Below are 22,577 nucleotides of genomic sequence, written 5' to 3'. Positions count from 1 at the left end.
CCCCCTAGTTACCAGCCATCACAAGTTTATCGGGCCGAAATAGGGAATAACCCATGGTAAAGCATAACCTCATTAGCAGTACTGACGCTTGAAATAATTTGCTTTTGATGTACCTCACTAAATACCTTTCAGTGTCAGAAAGATATAGCAAACTATTACAGTCACTGCATGATATCATCAGTGATGTCAGTTGAGATGTCATCAGTAAAATCATCATTGATGTAATTGAACATGTCATATGTGATGTAATATATGAGGTCATAAGTAGTGGATGGCAGGGGCACAAGTCATACTTAGCTCAGTTAACAACTGGTAAATTTCAGTGTTTTTTTTGTTTAAAATGGTATATTTTAAGTGACATTTTCACCTACCTATAGTGTCACTTTGACCTATATATATTTATTTTTTTCCAAGGTATGTAGATGTGGAGGTAAGAATAGTAATTCTATCCTTACCTATATACACCTACCTTCATAATATTTTGTTTCTCGGCTGCAGTTTTAGTAGCACAATGTATATTTTTCTACAACAGTCTGAGTTTACAACCATATAAACTAAAATATACAGAAACAAAAACTGAAGCTCGCTGAAAAATCAAGTACCACATAACCCTCTATTTATGATACAAATACACTCACTCCGTTCCTCACTCCCGTAGCACTAGTGGTGAATCAAGGTAACATCTCTCCCAATATTTCTTCTCAGTCAAGGACACCTTATTCCTGCCTCAGAGTTGTAATCTTACCAAGAAGTGTCCAACACTTATATAACCAGTGAATCACTACTCTTCATGTGAACAGATGTGGTGATGTGTTCCCTAAATATCCATCTTGGGTCCTCCTATGTGTTAAGCAATGCCAATGATCTGCGACTGGGAAAAGAAAAGCATGTAGCAAAGTCAGTGAGTCAAAGTGTATGTAGAGGAATCTCCTTTGTGTCATGTGGTCTCATTGCCCATAGGGTTGTTTACCCTTAGTAGTGACTCATTGCGCATCCGCCACTTACTACTTTCGAAGAACTGTCAATCTATCTCCAGCATCTCTTCTCTGTCTTATTAGCATAGGCTTTTTGTGAACATGTGCTACAAGACATAGATAAATTAGCAGTAATTTTCTGCACTTGGCTTTACAAAACTTAGTGCCTGCACTCATGCCCTTGGTTCCCTCCGATTCAGTCCTTCCTGTCAGGGATTGGTTATACCTGTTCTATCCTGGCCCCTCCCATCAGGGATGAAGACGGGTCCCTCCCATTCATGCAGCACCTGCGATTGCCACCATGCTTTCTTCAAAGACACAGAACCCAACAACTAACTACTTAACGTTTTGCACTGATATGCTGTCATGGATATTCAATTCAATTCAATTCTTGCTTTATTTCGATTTTGGTTTCAAATCATAAAAGCATACAATAAAATGAGCATTCATAAAACATACAGTAAAAAAATAATATCAAACATATTATTTACAAGTTAAAAAGAATGTATTCCCCACCTCCACCTTTGTAAAGAAACTAAAAAGGGGGGGGGCATATACATAATAACTATTTAATCTTTAGTTAGACAATTCACAGCCAACAAGATACATCCATTAAAGTTAAGAAAAAGAAAAAGAAAAAAAAATCTGACATTTAGTTGGTCTCCGCGCTATGTTAATCTAAATTCCTACGATGGCGAACAATACATTTCAGAAAACTAACCACTATGAAGACCAACTGCTCTCCCTCCAGCCTCTGTAAAAAAAGTGAGGCTGGGCGACATTGTCTATATCCAATACGCCTCAGGAACGGAATAAGCCATTTTTTCCTGGATTCTGTATAAAATTTACAGAAAAGAATAGTGTGTAAAGTCGATTGTGAAGAAATATCATCACAGGGACAGCCAGAAAGTACTTTCGCCCAGTTGTTTCGCGTTGGAAATGCGACCATTCGATGGAAAAAGTTCATCCTAAATCTAACCAATAGATGACGCTCGTAACTCGTGGTATTAAAGGTGAGGTACGGCTGTATTGTAGGTACCAATTGTATCATTAGACTGTGGGTAACAGAAGGTTTGGCAACCTCGCTCATCAGTCTCAGCTCCTCAAGATGGGCGAGACCTTTCTTTTTTAAAGCCTTCCTTGAAACCTCACTTATTGAGGAGAGATTATAATAATATTTATCCCAACCCAAATCATGAAAAAAGCTCGCAATGTACCACAGCCACCTAGACCTGGGAGCATTATCCATGGTTATACAGTCGGACAAAATAGACTGAGAGAGAGTTGCTTTATCTGAGGACCAGATCCTATGCCATAATAAAAGTGGTTCAACTTTGGCTAGGTCCGTCACATGTGCAAGACCCAGCTCTGTATGACAAGCAAAGGTACCCGTACTCCCAGGAACTGCAAGAAGAAACCTCAAAAACAAATTTTCGACTTTCTGAATGCTATCCAGACCCACAAAGCCCCAGAGACCCGCCCCGTACAGAGCCACAGATAAGCATTTGGCTTTATAGATCACAATAATTTCAAGCGGAGCTCTATTTCCCAGCTTCCTGGTAAAGTTGACAAGGGCTGTAGTAGTTCTTAAAAAAAGAAGTTTTCTCGTTTCTACAGCCGCTTTCCAGGATAGTTTGTGATCTATTGTTATGCCTAAGTAGGAGTATTTTTGCGTAGTTGCTATTTTTTCTTGGTTCAGATAAATACCCCTCATTTTACTAATGCTTTTTTGGCCAAAACTTGCCCTCATGACAAAGGTTTTACTAATATTTATCTTCAGGTCAAGGCCTGCCATGTATGTCGAATATCTATCCAGATTCCTTTGAAGTTCACGGGGGGTACGAGCTAAAATGACGGTGTCGTCTGCATAAAGGAGTGCAGGTATTGGACGATTGTTCACCATTGGGAGATCTTGGGATCCCTTCACCATCTCTTTTTCCAACCCATTAGTATACAATGTAAAGAGGAAGGGGGCCAGGGCACACCCTTGCCTGACCCCTTTTTCTACTGGGAACTCTTCCGTCAGCTCCCCCCCCCCACCCCATAACGGACTCTTGCTGTGGCATTTGCGTAGAGTTCCCTCATAAACTTGACCAGATTCAGTGGAGCCCCTATATCAACCAGTAATGCCCAAAGTTTAGAATGGGAGACACAGTCAAAGGCGGACGATAAATCCACATAGACCATATACAGATCTCCTCCTTTGATGTAGACATACTTGTCTATCAGAAGTGAAAGGTTTAGGGCCTGATCGATAGTTCCCAAACCCTGGCGAAAGCCATACTGTAAGTCTGAAATAATCCTGCCATCGTCCGCCCAGTCCTGAAGTTGCTCTAAAATGATTCGACCTGCCACCTTTCCTAGGGAGTCTAAGAGAGAGATTGGACGATAGCAGGTTGCTGACTCCCGGTCGCCTTTTTTAAAAATGGGAACTAGAACCGATTTTGACCAAGAAACCAATAAACCTATATTACAAGATGCGTTCAGGACTTTAGTTAGAAGGGGGGTCCAGAGATCCGTTTGAGCTTTAAATAAATCGATAGGGACGCCATCTGGGCCCGGAGCATTCCCATTTTTACTTGCACTCAGAGCCTGGGCGGTTTGTGTCAACGAGAACTGTAGGTCAATGGATATATATGTACAGCTAATTAGATTGCTGCCCGGTTCCCATGCGTTTAAAAACCCACTGCACGATCATGTCTTCCATTAGCTTTCATTTTTGAAGGAGCTAGATGGCTATCCTTGTCACAGGCCTTTATACACTTTGTTGCTCAACAAGCAGGGCACTTTTCAAGGCCTTATGTAGACAATAGCATACACATATATCACCAATTCTAATCCTTCCGCCTAGGTGTTTCTTAAAAGTGGGCGTGTGTTCATCGTCATTGTAAATAAATAAAATTTTCATCCCTTTTAATAACCTCTAGTTATTTTTGCTTTTAATCATTTCCCCTCCCAAATTTCTATATTAGTGTTTCCTAAAAAATATAATGTTCAGTGCAAAACAAAATTACCTGGTCCGATTCCCGGACAAAGCGGAAAAATATAAGTGCAGCGTCCACCCAGAGTACAGCAGATCTCATGAAGACAATGTGTAGCAGTCACCACTGCCAATGTCACACACTGGGGTAGGAGAAAAGGGGAGGAGGGGGAGGGGGAGCCAGGCACGGTGTGCGCAGTACACCTAGAAGGCAAACATCTACAATATAATCCCTGAGTCAGGGACGGCCGGGGGTGGGGGGGGGGGGGGGTGGCACCAGACCCCACAATCCAAAATCAGCACCAACTACGGTCCTTATCACAAACTGAGGGATAAACTGCACTTAGCAAGTGGTGCGGGGAGGCTGGTCAACCAAGTAAGGATACCACCGGCTTTTAATCATTAAAATGCTCAGTCATTAGAAGCAATGGACTACTAGATATAGATTTAACGCTGGCATTGCAATTAGGTACCACCCACTTCATACACCCAGGGTTTTCCTTTTGATCATCCGGTTTTGGACTTTTTACTGTGGGTGAGTTGTCTTAATTTTGTCTCACCGACTGTGACCACACAGTTAACAGACTGCACATGTTTGCCGCCTTTGTCCACCTTACAAGATGAGGCTGCTGCCATGCAGCTGCAGTAAGGGGTACTTGGCAGTCTACGTGTGCGACTACCACCGTGCACTACCCAGTAACTGCGCCTAGGTAGCCTGGTGCGAAAGAACTCTGCAAGATTAGATGTTGACCTTGGATAGGCCTATTATTAGTAATATTAGTGGGCGATCATAGATAAAGTGAATAGGGTTTAATGTTTTATCTACAGTGACACTGTGTCATACACATAAGGGAAAATCTGCCTTAAAGTGAAATTTTGGTCCTCTTAGTGCTACAAAGTCCAGTAAGGTATGAAACTGGGGTGAAACATGCGCTCTGTAGGTCCCAAGAAGTTACATATACAGCCTATGGGCTGTCCAGAATTTTCATATTTCCCCGCTCAGCTCAGAATGAGATTCCATGATTTTTGTCATCCTGTTGGGCCAAGTTAATTACACTTCTCCCCAGCAGGTGGAACAAAGGCCTCACCACACAAAAAGAGTAATTAACAGTGCTGCGCCCAGCTCCTGAGGAGGAAGGGCTAGAGTAGAAAATTGGCATCTCCTAATTAGCTGTCACACTGTCCCAGGGTTGGGACAGCTCAGGCCACAGAAGACAGGGGGAAGCTCAGACAACTAGACCCAACACAGGAAGGAGCTTCCCTTTGACATTTTGGTGTGAAAGTCCCTGGCAATGATGTCAGCTCGGGTTGGAGCTGAGGAACCCTGAGTAGATGTGAACAGGGATTGGAAAACCACTCCATCTTGAATTTTCCCATCATGCTGTCCAGAAGAGTTGGTACAGGGGTGAAGCGGTGATATGGCACTCTAGGTTTGGCAAGGGGTGCGTGGCTTCTAGAACTTTCCACCCCATCTCTTTCACAAGGAAAATAAACAGTTATTGGAGATTGACACTGGAATTGGGCAATAGTGGCAATGCCATGGAGAGCTGAAAGGACAGGCTCTCTGATGTACTAAGCACTCTGCCTATAGCTTACCCCAGCATCAGTGGGTCTCTCCAGGACCAGTGAGGCTGGTACCCTAACATCCCCTGAGGACGAGTTGGGAGACAACTTGACCTCCACTGCTACACAGATGCCCTGCAAGATGGCCAGGAGGTCAAGGGGTCTTTGGAGGGAACAGCGGGGATAACCCTGGTGCAGGGAGCCAGTGAAACCAGCTTCCCACAGAGTGTGCCTCTTTAGAGGACAGGGGCCCTGCTGTAAATGCTCCCGGTGGCCAGGACTTGCCACCAGGAGTAAAATTAGCCTAAGATGGTTAGAATTTGCCCATCAGTGCTCAGGATATCCACCTCTGAATATTTTTTACCTTTGACCCATTTTTGAGAGATGAAACACATAGCGCTCCATCGCATCTTTCAACTATACCCCTGGCTGGACCAGTGCCCGGGGGTCGACGCAAGTCTTATTAATTTTTAATAAGCCTGGTGGGGACATGCATGTGGCTTCCTTCCCAGAGCTCTGAGAGGGCCGGGATACCAATCTCTGGGCCGGATTATTTGTGAAAGGGCCCCTTGACCCCACTCTCAGACCCTCAACAAGGGATAGAAAGGAGAGCGTTGTCGTGTGTCCCCTGCAATGGAGAAAAGGGTCCCGGGACCCTATCCCCAGGCACTTGATGATAACAGAGGAAAGGGGAGTGCCACCGCTCCCTGTGCCCATGACTGGGAGGGATGGGACAGCCACTGCAGTAGAGGAGATTCCTGCACGTACAGGAGCAGGCAGGGAGAAGATGACTGCTGGCTCCCCGCTACCGAGGACAGTGCCAGCTGCACTGGGAGCCGGGCCAGGCCAATTGGGAGTGGGCTCCCCACGTGCCCTCAATGTAATAAAGGACAGATGTATCTGGGCGGGATTGGGCACCTCTATTCAAAAAGGGAAAAAAGTAAAAGGGCGCACAGTGAGAGGCCTAGCTGTGCATAAAATATTCACGCTTCCCTGGAGAGAATATTCCATAATGCCTCATGAGAGGCTTATTTGCATATTTTCCTTTCCTTGCCAAAATGGATAAGGGCAACATCAACATGTCAGAAAAAGTGCTCGGGCTGCCCGAGTGCAGCAGCCTCATTTTTTAACTTATTGTTAACTGTTTCTGGGCGGTCATAAAATCTATGACCCCCAGACTTTTTCTTCATTTTCAATGCACTCCTAAGGATGGAGATTTGATCTTCAGCTGGGAGTGCAAAGTCTTTAAAGGTTGGCTTCATGATAGTTATGTATGTTGTCTGAAGTTGTATAAAAGAATGCAAACACATTGTATGTTAATTTTGACTGCTTTATTAATAATATATTGCTTGCAATGGGTTTGAAAAACAGTGCAATGTTTTATTGGTATTAATGATCGCCTTTAACCAAGGTGATGTATTATGGTGATATAACAATGGGATTGTTAACATGTGGATTGTTGATATTTTAGATGCAATGACCCCCTTGACAAAGTCATTAGGCTTCCCTTATATGTTGTGGTGATGAGCCAGTAGGACTAGTTCATTGAATGTTATATTCCTGTATACTGTGATGTGCTCTTTATTATAGGTGGTAGGGGGGCAGGGTGGGGGTACTGTGATTTTGGGGTTCATGGCCCTTTAGGGGTCAAATATGATTTCTGAGTGTCATCAAGGAATTTCTAATTGCCTGATGTATACATTTGTATATTGAGGCACAGTATTTAGTAGTGTTTGTAATAAAAGTACTTTTACTTTTTCAAAGAAAAAGCACTTACTGGACTATCATTTATTGATGTTATTATTGTGTGCCAGTGAATGGTGATTACTATACCACAGCACCTCCTCTGAGTAGGCCTTGACCTGCTCTACTTCACTACCCTGAGAGAGTCAAGCACTCAATGAATGGGATGATTGGTTCCCAGTAAGGAGAAATTGTGGACTTATTACTTGCAAAAGCCTCACATCTTGCACAACTAACAACCCAATTTCTTACACCTGCTGAGTTGCAGAAATTGAAAGTTGAGGATTCCATCTTTTAAGGCTCTTGATACTCAGCAGCTAAATAAGTGAACATCTGCTGTCTAAAGCTAGACTCTGAGATGCAAAAGCTAATCTTTAAATAGCCAATTACTTGATCCAACTCAAACACTGTCATGCATCCTGTTTTTCTAGAATTGTTTTCCACTGCAGAGCAGAAATTCTCATGTATTTTTTGCCAGTCCCTCGTCAATAGACACACATGCTGTGTCTTGCTTCTCAGCCATTTCCTTTGAGAAAACTATTTAACTTTTACTCCAGAAGGACTTTCAATACACAATGTTTAAGAGAGACTTGCGCCGCTGAAGCGTCACTTTTTGTGACCCTGCGGTGGCACAAGCCTCTGAATCATGTCTATGAGGCCACACAAAGCCAATTTGCGTGGCTTTGCATGCCGTCATAGATATGGAGTAAGACAAAGTAGCACAAGTCACTGTGTTGCCTTACGCTGCACCAGGGAGGCATTCCATGGGCGTTGCAGTGGGTTTTCCCATGCAACACCCATGGATTTTGACTCTGCCTCAGATTTACTTAATCACATAAACCTGGGGCAGAGAAAAAACCTTACACCTCTCCAGAGCAGGCATAACAAGGAGAAACATTTTTATTTCTATTTTTATTTCTCCTAGTTTTGTTTTGTTTTCCACGTGTACTGTTATCTGCAGCACATATAGAAAAAGGAAAACACCTCTTGGGATTGTTTTTGTGCTGGAAGGTGCCACTCCATGCACAAAAACAATCCTGCATGCATCAGAGGCACCCTTGCAGCATGGTGCTAGGATATCTGCATTGGCGCTAGGCAGAAAATTGTGCGCCAGCACAAGGGGAAAGGACAAGAAGGCACTGCATTTCATAAATGCAGTGCATTCCTGTCCTTTCACATTGGTACAGGGCAACACAGCAAGACTTGCGGCACTGTCCTATGCCAATTGCCCATAAATGAGTGCCTCAATTCTGAAGTATTTACTTAATATAATGGCTTATAATATGAACTTTCAGACAGACTATAAGGATTAATATAGAGGTGTTTGAGGCCATAGTCACTTAAAATACTGAACACAAACAAAATGTACAGTTTTACAACAACACAAGAATGAAAAGCAACACTTCAGCGACATATAACAGCTACGGAAAAGCACAATGCACTCATTACAACACACTACAACAAAACACAATAATACAGCACAATGACAGACTGTTTCAATACCATAACAAAACATAACTCAACAACAACATAGCAACATAACATAACAGTACAGCAAGAGGCAAAAACAAAGTAACATGCCAGATATACCATTAAAAATAAGACAATACAATAATGAACTAACACAGTAAAATGACAATTCTGTTATCACTGTTGTGCTAGACAGTTCTGTTTTAAGGCGTTTGTGCTGTTATGGGGTGTTGTTTTAATATTTTGGTTTTGAGTAACTTTGTTTTGGGGTTCCGTCGTATGTTACCATTGTAGTGTTGTTTTATGTGTCTTGATGTGCTAATGCATTGTGTTATTGTAGTGTCCTTGGCTTTGTTATTGTGTTGTTTTGCGTTTTTGAGGTGTGATTTTAATGTGTTGGACACTGCTTGTTTTGTCGTTGTGTAGAGGTTGTGCTGCTGTGCAATTCTGTTTTGATTGTTTTGTTCTGTTATGCTTTACTGTGTTTCTGGTGTTATTCTGTTTTTGTGTGGCGCTTCTGTGCCCTTATTGTTTTGAAAATTTTGTGAAATGTACAAGTTTCAGTGTTTTTTTGTTTGTTGGCTTGTTAATGTAGTGTGCCACTCTGTTGTTGTTTGCTTTGCTATTGTGTTGTTGTGTGATTTTATAATGTGCTGTTAATGTTCAGAACTATGCCTGTGTTGTCATTGTATAAAGGTTGTGCTATTGTGAAGTGCGGGTTTCACTATTTTGTTCTGTTGTGGTTTACTGTGTTTCTTTTTATTGTTATTCTATTGTGTTGTACTGTTGTTGTGTCATTCTGTGTTGTTTTGATCCGTTGCTGTGTTGTGCTCTAGTGTGTCATGTTGCTGATTATTCTACTCTTCCATCTAAAATCACCAGATTCCGTCACAATTCTAGTGGTATATCTTTACGTGATCCACTCAGCTTAAAACTTAGCACAGACCATGTCTGAGAGGCTCACTTCATTTTCAGCCCAAATCAAAATGGAGGAATATCTTCCACTGACATAAAATGTTGCACCAAAAACAAAACAATGGTAGGATGTATGCAAGAGTATGGAGTATGTGACCTTATAATTTTTCATTATGTGGTGTCTGAATAAAAGCATGGTTAATTGGAAAGAGGTGCACATGTTTAGGATATCATTATTTTTTCTTTACATTTTGGTCTAAGAATGCTTGCAGGGGTATGTGCCTCTAAATAACTCCCAATAAACTGATCTATAATAAATGTAGAGGCATTCTCTGGCCTCATAAATTTCATGCAGTTACTATTTTGCAATCTACATTGTGAATGTCTATAGCCAGTCGTTTATTTTTTGCAGATCATGCAAAGTTTCGGAAGGGGTAATTGTCCCGTTTTTAGCCAAACTTGAAATCAATCTAAATTTGTGAGGAGCCCCTTGTTCATGGTAAAAGGAAACCCCTAACCCATCAGTTCAGAAAGTAGAAGAAAAGCACCAGGACAAGTAGGTGAATCATTAATTCTTTGTTGAAAATCCAATTCAGAGACCACATAGGTCCTAACTATGAAATAAGGTTGGAAACTCTTGTCTTCTCATGAATTCTCCAAAGTTTATTCGAGGATATGCAAAGATACGATAGTAGAGTTCTTTTTATGCACAGCAAACACGTGTTTTGCCTCCTGTTGCCCGTGAGCCAAGGTTTTTCAAGGTGTAGAATCGAATCGTCATGTAAGGTCAAACCCTATTATATTTCAATGGGCACTCTATAATGACTGATTAGCACCGGAAAATAAGCTTGAGTTGGTGTGGAGGAATTACTTAGATGTAGGCAGCGGAAATTCACATTGGAGATCTATTGTCCTTGTCATTTTCTGTCGGCAGGCTTGGTTCACGGGCAACAGGAGGCGAAACACGTGTTGGCTGTGCATAAAAAGAACTCTACTATCTACTTTCCAACGAAGAATTAATTATTCACCTACATGTCCAGGGACTTTTCTTCTACTTATTTTTCACAGATCCACTGCAGTATTTTTAACGTGACTTATCTGTGGTTCCAGAGCAAATAGATTAAATATTTTTTTCTAAAAACACCCGGGTGTTTTGATTTCTATTCGTGAATTTTAAGGCTGAATGTTCACTTTTTTAGACATGTTAACTGTGGCTTTACTGATGAAGGTGCTGTAGTCCCCGGAACGCACGTAGAAGTGACACAGCAAGACCCATCTATGATCAAAGCCACTTGATTTTTTCTCATTTTAGACTTTTGTGTTACTTCAATATCTATCTCTTGTTTTTTCTCATATATTATTGGTCTTTGTTAAATATTCAGACATTCATGGTTTTCTTGGTGATGACTTTTGAAAACATTTTTCCTAATTTAACTAATTTTGAATTATTATTTGTATATCAATTCTATTAATGAAGAAGTACACATGAAATTATTGTTTGTAATTGTTCATTGAGAGGCACATTCAAAGGAGCATACATTTTGTTTCTTCTTGTGTTTTTAACTTTTGTGATATAACATTACAGGCAGATTGCATCATATTAGAAACAAATTCTTCTTAGATAGTTTGTATTAATAAAAGTCTTTTTTATATTGTTCATAAGTGATCACTTAACCTTTTTCAGTATCATGTTGCAATTATGTTATAGAATGCAAATTGGAAGAATTGCCTAGGGATTTGTTACGTATAATTTTAAAGTAAAGCATGCCACGGATATTGAGGACACTGCTTCTGAGCTGTGAGTGAGCTCTGACCATGCTGGACAGCAAGGCAGAAGTCACAATAGTTCGCTGGAGCCTGATGGATTTTCTAGTAATAGTAGTGTTGAGTGACTATTTCCAGGTGGACACACCAGACACTAGAGTTAGTGTCCCGCATCAATTATACGAAATGCAACTCCAACTGGAGGGGGGGGGGACATAAAAAGATATATCAATGTTCTCTTTTGGGAGAACTTGTCATTCGGCTATGATATTCTCATGGCCGAAAAGGACTGGCCACCTGAATTTGTGATTGATTGCCCCTAGAGAGTAATGGTAATTTTACCTGTCTTTTCCACTTTTGTCCCAAATACAGTTAAACATTAATACTCCAGGGAGAGGGATTTAGTGCTAGCTCCTATATTATACAGCAACTGTGTGGGGTGGGATGATGGTTTCTCTTACCACGTTATACCAGTGAGGTCAACCCCACAACCTCAAAGGCAATACCCCATTAAAAGTGCAGATAAACACGTGAATACCAAGGAGTAATAGAAAGTTGCACTTCCCCTAGGAATAATCCTTTGTTGCCAGTAATGAAACCTGACCATTTGTATTGTCTAGTATTAGGTTACAGACATCTAAACACAGCTACACGCACATCTACAGCACAAAATGCGCACAGCGCAGCACTAATGAATAACATAGTGTGGAAAAAATGTAAAACCACTTTAGATATTTCAAATGTGTTTTTCTGCCAACACATAGTGCTTGAAAGTAGGTACTTGACTGCATTCAGCACAGCTGGGTTTCAAAAGCACTTCTGTCGATTACCCCAGGGGTATAAGAACAGCCCAGGGTTGTTTCTACCCAGGTTAGAAGAACTTTTGCAAGAATATGATGACCAGGCATTGTCCTGTGTCTATGACTTTTATTTGACGGATGATGATGACCTTTCAACTTACTTGGCCAGAGTAGGTGGCATAGGATGGGGAATTGCTCACATTGGCAATAAATTAGATTTCTAAAAATCAAAAATAGCCCACCTCAATGTCCTAGTTTTAGGATGTGAGTTGTCATGTGAGTGCAAAAGCATAACAGCACATTTCCTAAGTGTGCGCTTCTACAACCACCAAACACCTTGAAGAAACGCCAATTAATATTGGTGTTCCTGGATTTTGATAGAACATAAATTCCAGACTACGCAGACTTTTCAAGCACACATTGGTCAACTGAACATGCACAAATACCAGGTTCAATACAAGCTGACATACTAACTTCTAGGCACTTGCACACAACTGAAAATACCACCAACCTAGTGATCCGTATATTGCAGGTGCATCAGGGTATACTTTCGTTACATTCAACAAAGGGGACACTATACCAATTGCAAATAAATCACAATTATACACCAATGCTGAGATGCGTTTTTCACAGACAGAAAAGATTCTGAAGGCGGTACAGACTGCTGTAGTGAGAGAAAGATCTTTGGCTCAAGGAAAACGCATTACTGTCATGACTCCAGTCTCAGCCCTTGAGATTGTTACAAAGACAAGTGTTCCTAAGACAAATGCTTAACATCCAAGATGTACACAGTGGGCCAACTCTCTCACCCCAACAAATGTATATTACAGATTTGACTCTACACTACAAACACAAGCATATTTGCAATACAAAAATGAATATCCTCTGCCTAATGAAGTCATGCCTCTTGAGCACTATAATTCAATCATTTATAATGACAGTTCAGCACAGCCTGCTGTAGGGACAAAACATCAATAGTCTGCAGCATGCACCACTGTCAAAGGTAGAATGGAGTATAGTGAATTCTGCCCTCACAAAACCTGCACGCAGTCACTAGTGGCCAGATGTACGACCAATTTTATCATGCGCAAACAGATTATTGACTCGTTTTGGAATGGCCATGTACCAACACAATTTTGCGAGTCGCAAATGAATTGCGACTCGCAAAAAAGAGACTCGCTATTTGGAAGGGGCGTTCCCTTCCAAATAGTGACTCTGTAAGCCATGTACGAATGTTTTGCAACTGCAATTGCGGTCAAAAACACTTGCAAATTACCACCCTCTTCAAGAGGGTGGTAATGGAGTCGCAAATTGGAAGTTTTTTTTTTTTTAAATGCTGCATTATAAAAAACTGTTTTATTTATGGATTCAGAGATTCCAAAAGGTACACTATAAAGCACAAAACACTTCAAAGATTGTTTGACATAGACTCATGTAATGTACACAGTTAGTCATCAAAGTGTAGGAATACATGTTGAAGGGAATCCCATGGCTGAAGATGCTGTGAAAGCAACAGTGCAAACTGCTGCAGTCACTGCAATTACTCGTTCAAGTAGGAATATAGATCGAGCAATCATGGTGGCTGTCAATGCCGTGCATAATGGCATCCACCTGCCGAAAGGCTTTCCAACAAAATAATCCTACCAGTTAAGTGTGCAAAACATTCAATTTGCTCAGATTCCCGGAGTGGGGGATAGAGTGATACCTAATTCAGCTTAAGATCAATCCCAGCAGCACATGAGGGTCTAGCACATGCTCACACAGGGGTGGCAGCTACAATTTAATTATTGCAACAACACTATTGATTGCCTGGCCAATACAAACAGTCTAAAGAGTTTGTCCTTAAATGCATCATCTGCCAGCAGATGAAGGATTCTACCATAGTGCGCCACCACAGACACTTCTATTGATCTCAGACAAGTCTCTTGCTTGTGTATACCTATACCACTGCAGCTCTCTACAATCAGACGGGACTTTCAAATACCTTTTGAGAGCAGTGGATTCCTGCTCTCGATTCCTATGGGTTTAGCCACAGCGATCAGCTGATGCCAGAACTGTTATAAAAGATCTTCAAGTCTTTATCTGGACACACGCAGTAGTCACATTCCATTCGGGCCAGGGTCCGGTGTTTTCCTCCAGGGCATACAGAAACACCATTTGAACAGTGGATTTGACTGTGGGTTACTCCTCCCCCTATGATCCAGAGGGAAGTTCGGTAGTGGAGAGGAAGAACCGGGATATATAGCAGTCTTTAACAGTGAGGGTATTAGGTTCAGGTCGCAGTTAGGTTCATCACCTGTACGGGGTCCAGAGAGCTGTAAACAATCTTGGGGTTAAGATGTGGGTTCCCAACTTCGACAATCCCAGTACAGTGGTGGCTGAAACATCATTTGACATCAGTGAACATTTGGATGTTTTACAGGATCAGAACAACTTTTGAGACGATCCGAGCAACAGCCAGCAGAAACATTGTGCCACTAGAGAAGTGAAGGAAGCACCAGCAACTCCTGTTTGGATCAGGGAGAAAACTGTGGACAAGAAGGAATTACCTGTCCTGGCTGTTAAAGGTATGAGAATTGTCCTTCTACCACCCCATGCTGGTTTAAAAAAAAGGGATTTGTGTCAATAGACCTTGTCAAACCACATTATGGAGCCAGTTCTACACAGTAGGCCAAGAGGACTCCTAAGTAGTTAACTACCCCCTCTCACTACCCAACAGGAAGATCCTATGGAAGCTTTGATCCACAATGAAGCCTCTTCTTTCCTCCAGGGGACAGCTAACACTGAAGTATAACTTCTTTCTGTTACATCAACAAACTCCTTACAAACATCATGCATAGAGACACAGATTTATATTCGGCAAACAGACAAGGATAATATCTACAGAAACGTGCCACCACAGGAGTCTACTCCCAGTTCTATGCAGCCTCCAGAGCTGCCAAAAATAGAACAAACAGGATCCGGCTACTTCATTGACTATGATGGCTTCTCTTCAGATTCATCTGACCCACCACCACTATCGCCCGAGGTAGACTGTGTGATTTCTACATTTGGCTAAAAAAGGCAAACTATAGTCCTCCTTGGATATACAATTGGATTAAAATTGCATTACTTTTCCTCTTCATTTGGATTGGTTTGGTGACGGTCTTTTTCATGATCCTGAACGGCACTATCTCCCAGAACGCTGTTATTGAACTGATGAACTTGGTTTTAATACCCCATTTTTCATCACACAAAGTGAAAAGAGAACTTTCCTTGGTGAACATCTCTGCTGTTTCTGATCCTGATGGAATTTTTGGAATCGGTATCATATGATACATTTGGACCAACTGAATTAATTCAAATTCTTATGTGTTTAAAATTTCTCTGCATGACGTTATCACTCCCAGCACTATCTCGGATGATTGAGACAGTGTGTGAAATGCTTGATAATCTGCAGAATTCAACTGGTTTTAGTGGAAATTAGATATATGAGGGCTTGGCTAATTATGATGAAATGTTCTGTTTTCACCATTATGATCACCATATCCTGCATCAAGTAAGTACTCCACATGCAGTATTTAATTACACACAATGGGAACACTGCCCACTGGGAACACCACCATGGGTAGCTCAAAAGCATTTGCACAGAAGTTTGAGTATTTTTCTGGTCACCATCTGGCTGACCCAGAGTCTTATTATTATAAGCTCATGCCCTCACATGCTCTGGAAACTATGCTTACTGACACCAAGCTAATTTATTCTGCATTGTTCATTTCCCAGCTGTCTGTACAAGGGTATCACTATTGGAAAGACAATGTTGATTTGAAATCCATTTAGGGAACTATGGATTGGCAGGTTCAGGGGAACAAGGCTTTTATTTAGAGCATGCCTAATACCTCAACAAATGGTTTTCCTGAACAAAACTGTGCAGCAAACTACTTGCCTTGGCCTGGCCAAGGTACACGATGTAAACACACCAAGCATACCCACATTTGCAGGCTTTGCAAACTAGCAACAATTCCCAAATTACACAGAGGAAACATTAGACACCATGCTTCGAAATGGCTCATATAATTCTTCACGTACCAATCAGAAGGTATGGTTAGTGTGGCTGTTAGACACTAATGGATGTCAGGCTCATTTTCTGGGGGACACCTATGGGTTTAGGATCTGTAGATGTGACTCATGATACAAGCAGACACAGCACTCATGGGTGGTAACTACTTACAGTGTTGGGAAGTTATGCCTAGACTGGCTAAAAATCTCCACATTGTCTCAGGTGAAACAACACTTCTTTCTGATGACATGGGATTACAGAACGTTTTATTAGGTACTCGAGGACCACGTCAAAAGCAATTTCTGTATGAAATATACAACAAAGTGTGGAAAATGCATAGCAGGAAGCTTCTGAGAGATTGACACTGAAACTGACAGGTCAAATTTAGAAAGTGTTCTAGCAGTAGTTGATAATGGTATGATTACTCTATTCACCAGGATTTACTCCTGGTGAATAGTTTGTTTCTGCCATATGACCTCATGAAACAACAAACAATCATGGCCAAAAAGGACGCTATATATACCATGTTATACATGGAGAAGTTAGAGAATTTGCTATTCACTATTGCTAAAACACCTTCTCCGGATTGGATAATCCACTGGTTTATTTCTCTGCCAATTTTGACATTTCACTTCCAATACTGAATAGAACACCATCAAGTGGGCATATAAGAGGTGCTAGGAGAGGGATATGTACATGAGTCATGCATCCTACCTTTTAAATACCGATGTCAGAATAGGGAGATAGAGGTTTTTCTTAGCCTGACTGACTGCGAGGATGACTTGGGTCATTCCTTAGTGTGCAGGGAATTTTCTCATTATGGTGCATTTAATGCATCTAAGACAAACTTGTCATGCTATTTGAGAGGTTTCCCAGCTCCTGTGATCTGTCCGGCTTTCAGATTACCCTTGAGTGGGAGTTACTTGATGCTGAATGATCAAGGGTGCTGTGGGATGAGACCGGGCGTTGCCTATCTGGTGACGGTCCCTGCGGTTGTGACGTGTTGTACACAAGTACTGTTTCCACATGCCTGCACAGTTAGAGATTCAATGTTTTGCCCTTCAATAATGCTTACAAATTTTCACTTTGAATCTTTAAGCAGATTGAAAGCCTTATTGTTCTAGAAGGATGTGGCCTTAACATCTGCAAGGGAGACGTTTGACCTTCAAGTTTCAAGTTCATCTTCTGAGATACAGTGGCTCCTCTGCACTAATTTCCCACACAATTTTGGGGAGCTTGTGCAGAACGATTTTAGCATGTATAATACAGCGGGAGTAGCACACTTTTTTAAGACAACTGGCTCTGGGTTGGTCTGCACCTTCCAGACAGCCTTTCGGGTGATTCCATCATTCATACATTCCGTGGTAGGAACCATCTTTGCAGCCCTACTGCTTGTCCTGTTCCAAGGTGTCGAGACTGTGCTTTTTATTTTTCTGCTCCGCAATGGATGGCCCATCATGAGGAGAAATGGAGATAGCACTACCACACATGCTCCTATTTCGTGAACGCATGATACAGTGCTTTGATGCACCCTTGCTTCAGGAACTTAATTACCACTGGTTCTTGTCTTCTATGCCTGGCTGACTACACTGCATGCAGCCCATTTTTTGCTGTCTGCTGTGCATTTTTGAGTGTGCCCTGGATGTGTGATTGGGATCACAACTGGTTCAAACTCTGAACATTGACCTACTGGTGTGTCCGTTAACAGGTCTCTTGTACCTTTGTCCTTCGCGTTAGCCATAGCTCCTAAATGCACAATAATGATCCCTCCTGGGATCATTCAGCTCCTGGTAATCTGGATCCTGGCTAGTCTTCTGCACCGGCTGTTCCTCTCTTGGCGAACGCTGAGGGGGATGGACTGGAACATGTTTGTTCTATGGACTTGATGCATGGTGTGCCTCTGAGAACATCATCTGCGGTTGCTGGGAACAGCAATGTTTCATCCACTCCTCGGAACACATAAACAATATCGCAGTTTCGAGCTGTGGGAACATTTTAATTCTGTCATATTTTTTAACATCCCAAATTGTTTTTAAGTATCAAATATTTTTAACTTGCTTTTAAATTTGCTTTTATATACTTTGTTATTTGGCTTTCTGAGTGCATTTACCGTCAAACTAGCATGGTGCCTTTTTTACAATTTTTAGGGTTTATGCTTTTACATAGAGGTTTAGCATTGTAATTAGATAGCTTTGTTTTTAGTTATGTTGAAGGACTGGGTGTCATGTGGGTAATGGAGGCCAGCTAAGAAATGCCATTTTACATGCTCATGTTCTTAAGTAGCCTTCTATCCCTAAACACAATGACATTTAACAAACATTCATTTGCATGCACATGGAAGATAATATACTTCAAATTCAGTTCTGCTTACAGAACCACTTCGCAGGCACTCTATCAAAACACCATGAATATTCTGTACAAGGGCTAAGTTCATCACGCAAGATGCTGTTATTTGTTTTGACTGCTCAGTGACAGAGCTATCACAATAGAATAAATAATAGCGGCCTGACTGAGGCTTCAGCATGGTAATATGGAGGATGTTATATACATGACGTCAAGTCTTTATTTAGACAGAGGAGCATTTAACTGGCACTGAGAGGTCGATCCATGCCAGAATTCCAGCTCAGCTGAATCCTGTTTACCTCATGTGAGGAATGCTGTCCAGTTCTACACCAAGATGGGAAGCTCGATGACACTAACCCACAGGTAACCAGGAGATAAATCACCCTACAGGGATTTGGCAGATTCACTGACCCGAGACATGATAGGTTAGGATACGATAGGTAGGAGTAAAATATAGTACTGTACTTGTATGAAAGCATATATTATCTGTAATAAGCAAAATGGTTGAACTGTTTATCTTTTTTACCATTCTTGTAATACTAATCACATTATTCTGTTTCCTTCTATTGATTATTGCAGTGCGAGTATTTTACTCAAGAATCACAATGCTTCAATAAATATTGAAACGCTTTACTGTGTATATCTTGTGTATCTCTTTGGGTATGCATAAGTGACTAAGAAAAAGGGTTTTAGATCTGTTACCATGATTTCCTTAAGGATTCAGAGTTGTCATGTTCTGAGGTTGCACATGTTACCCTGTCAGGTTAAGGGTACAGATGGTGCACTTTGAGCTAACAGGACTTCGGCCAACATATCAGGATGGTGTGCGTGGAATCAGTCTTGCACATTTCTGATGGTTATGTTGTCCAACAAACGCACAATTTTACTTGGAAAAGGATATGCCATATGGCAATAGATTGTAATTTGGAAAATGACAAGCATTGTTCCACAGTTCATTTTTCAAACAGTGTTGGTTGCGATAAAGCACCCTTTGAGCCCAATTCTCTATCACAAATGTGATTTTGGTCTTGGTATATTTTGTTCCGCCAGCAAATACGTATGGCAATCCAAACTTGGGAGCTTTGTAAAGTTGAGACATTTGTGGATTTTGCACTGTTTTGCTGGTCGGTGAAGATTTCTGATGCTAAAACAGCAGTTCCTGCTAATGTATTTATTTTGTGATTCAGGGGCGTAATTCTCAATATGTCACGCAGCGCATTGCTGCACTGCGTGACAGTGAAAAGGAAGCAATGCACCGTGTTGAACATGATATGGTGCATTCCTGCTTTCTACAGCGCTGGCGGATAGTGTGCTACCTAGCACTAATGCAGGCACTCTTACACCATGGTGCAAAGGTGCCTGCGTTGAAAGTAGGATTGATTTTCTTCAGGGAGGAATACCGTGCTGCACAAGAACAATCCCCTGATGCATTTCCCTCATTCTATGTGTGCGGCAGAATACAGCACACATAGAAAGAGGAAAAACCAAGGAGAAATAGAGATAATTCTACTGATTGCGCCTCCCCTGGGATGCTTAGCAGTTTTAACTAATGCCCAGGTCGAACACTTATGGTAAATCTGGGAATACCCCAAAATCCATGGGTGTCACGTGGGAACATCCACACACCACCCATGGAAGGGCTCCCTGGGGCAGAGTAACACAATTCAGTGATTTGCACTGCGTTTCTTCAGATTTATCAGGCCACTTAGTGCCACGCCAGCTGGTCTTGCATGGCTTGATAAATCGTAAGTAAAGGTTGTGTTATGCATGCACCCCGTTGTGTGGTGCAAAAGTGATACAACCACTTAATAAATACGTCTCTCAATGTTTAGAGAAGACATTGCCATAGAGCAGTGGTCTTCAAACTTTATTATGATAAGCCCCTCCAAAGCAATATATTTGGGGGTTAGGCCCCCCATCAAACATACGAAAGGGCATATCGAGACAAAGGTAAGAAGTCTAACTAATTTGTCAGTATATTGGGAATTCCACAGGGCAAAAGCCCCATCCAGGTCCTCTTACCAAAGCCCCATTCAGATCTTCTCTGCAAAGCACCATCCTGATCTGTACTTACAACTCCCTATCCTGAAAGCCCTGCAAATTTGCAGCCAGACCATAGCTGCCAAGTTTTCTAAATGCTTATATGTCACATTTCCATGGCTTCAATGTGCTTAGGAGTGACATTTCACGACCAAATGTGCGACACCTGGAGAAAGACTTTCCCATGAGCAAAAACAAGCAATGAAGTGCATTGAAAGAGCTAGATTCTAGAAACTGCAGACTTTTAAGCAATGAAATTCATAGAAAAGTTGTAAAAACTTTTGAAAAGCATCTGCAATCGACGGTCACTAACCTACTATCCCTTAATGAACTGACCAATACAAAAAATTGAGTGACTAATGCATTTTAGTACGGTGATGCTGGAACAAGCACTAAAATGCTTTAGTCTAACCACTGTTGTGTGGTACTTGACAGGGCAGCCAGACTCATTCTCCAGAGTCCTCAACAAGACGTCCTCTAGAAAGCCCGCTATAGGGAACTCTCTGCAAAGCCCTACCTCGACTTGCACTGAAAAGCTCCACACAGATCCCACCTATAAAAGCAGTACTCTGGCCCCATTCTAGAAAGCACAATTCAGACATCCTTTACCAAGCCCCACCCAGGACTCACTTTGTAAGACATCATTCAGTACCCCCTTTCATAGCACCACCAAACCTGCTAAAAATCCAATCTAAAACTCCTCTTCAAATTCCCATCCAAAACTCTTCTGCAAGCTACCACTGGGGTGTCTTTTTTAAAACCACAACCTGCCCCCATCTTATCACTCCCATCCAGACAGTTGAAAAAACAATTATAAAATGCGCAATTCTCTGTCTTCCTGTTCACCCTTCGCTACCTTTCGAGTTTCCGAAGGTGCTCCTTCTCTTCTTTACATGAGTTTAAGCCATTTTCAATACAAGCCCATTTGCCTTTAAAAATAAGGCCAAAAATGCACAATGACAGAAACAGCCTACAAAATGCACTAATGAAAACCCCTCGTTAGTGTGTTCTGGAGCTTCTACTTGTCAGTGGGGGGACGTGGACTGGTGCCCCCTTCAGACGACTCTCCCCCCCCAGACGGGCGCGCCTTATAGTTTGAAGAACATTGCCCTAGAGTGTTACAGTGCTTTATGTGCATCAGTTAAGATAAATTAGAAAAAGGTGAGGGATTTTCTGAAGCTTATGTGGCTACTGGGATACAAACTTTAAGCAAAACCTCTCTGTGGTTTTTAAGAAACATGAGCAACTTGTTCAAAATAGAAACAATGAGCCGTATTCAGAAATACATTTTGTAGTATGTGAAGTACTACTACAGAAGTACAAAATACTATTCCTTAATCTTTATGAGGAGACCTCTGCCATTTCTATCTTATCTGTGCGGAGGTCTCCACCACAGCTGCTGAGATCTCTGCACATTTAGGTTTATGTGTTATTAGTAAATGTGGGATGAATGGGGAGAGTTGCTGAATAATGGGCAATACTTACTGCGAAATGGGAAGAGTTTTGAGAGGGATAAGGAAGGGTTTAGAAAGGAACATGCAAATACAAATACCCACTCTCAAAATAGTAAGGCCATTGCTATTCGTAAACTGCACTTCTAAAGTTACTACAGCCAAAAAGGTAAAAAAATAGTAGTAAATGTACTTCAGTCCAGGTTTGGAGTAAGTCCAGCACCACACTTACTGGTACTTCAACACTATGGGAAATGATGGAGGCAGGCACTTAAAATAACACCTCGAAGGAAATAATGTAAATAATTAAAATAATGTCCGCTTTCAAAATAAATGTATATTTGTTTAATGTTAAAAATGTACATATAATTAATATATCGTTATTATATTATTATACATTTATGAATAAAATTTAAAATAATTTTAATTAAATATATGTGTAACTTTTAATTTGTATTAATGCGTGTTTAACAAAATAAACATTTTAATGCAAGG

Source organism: Triturus cristatus, chromosome 8 (genome assembly GCF_964204655.1).
Source record: "Triturus cristatus chromosome 8, aTriCri1.1, whole genome shotgun sequence".
Taxonomy (NCBI): Eukaryota; Metazoa; Chordata; class Amphibia; order Caudata; family Salamandridae; genus Triturus; species Triturus cristatus.
The sequence above is the reverse complement of the archived record's forward strand: the minus strand, read 5'-3'. Positions refer to the sequence as shown.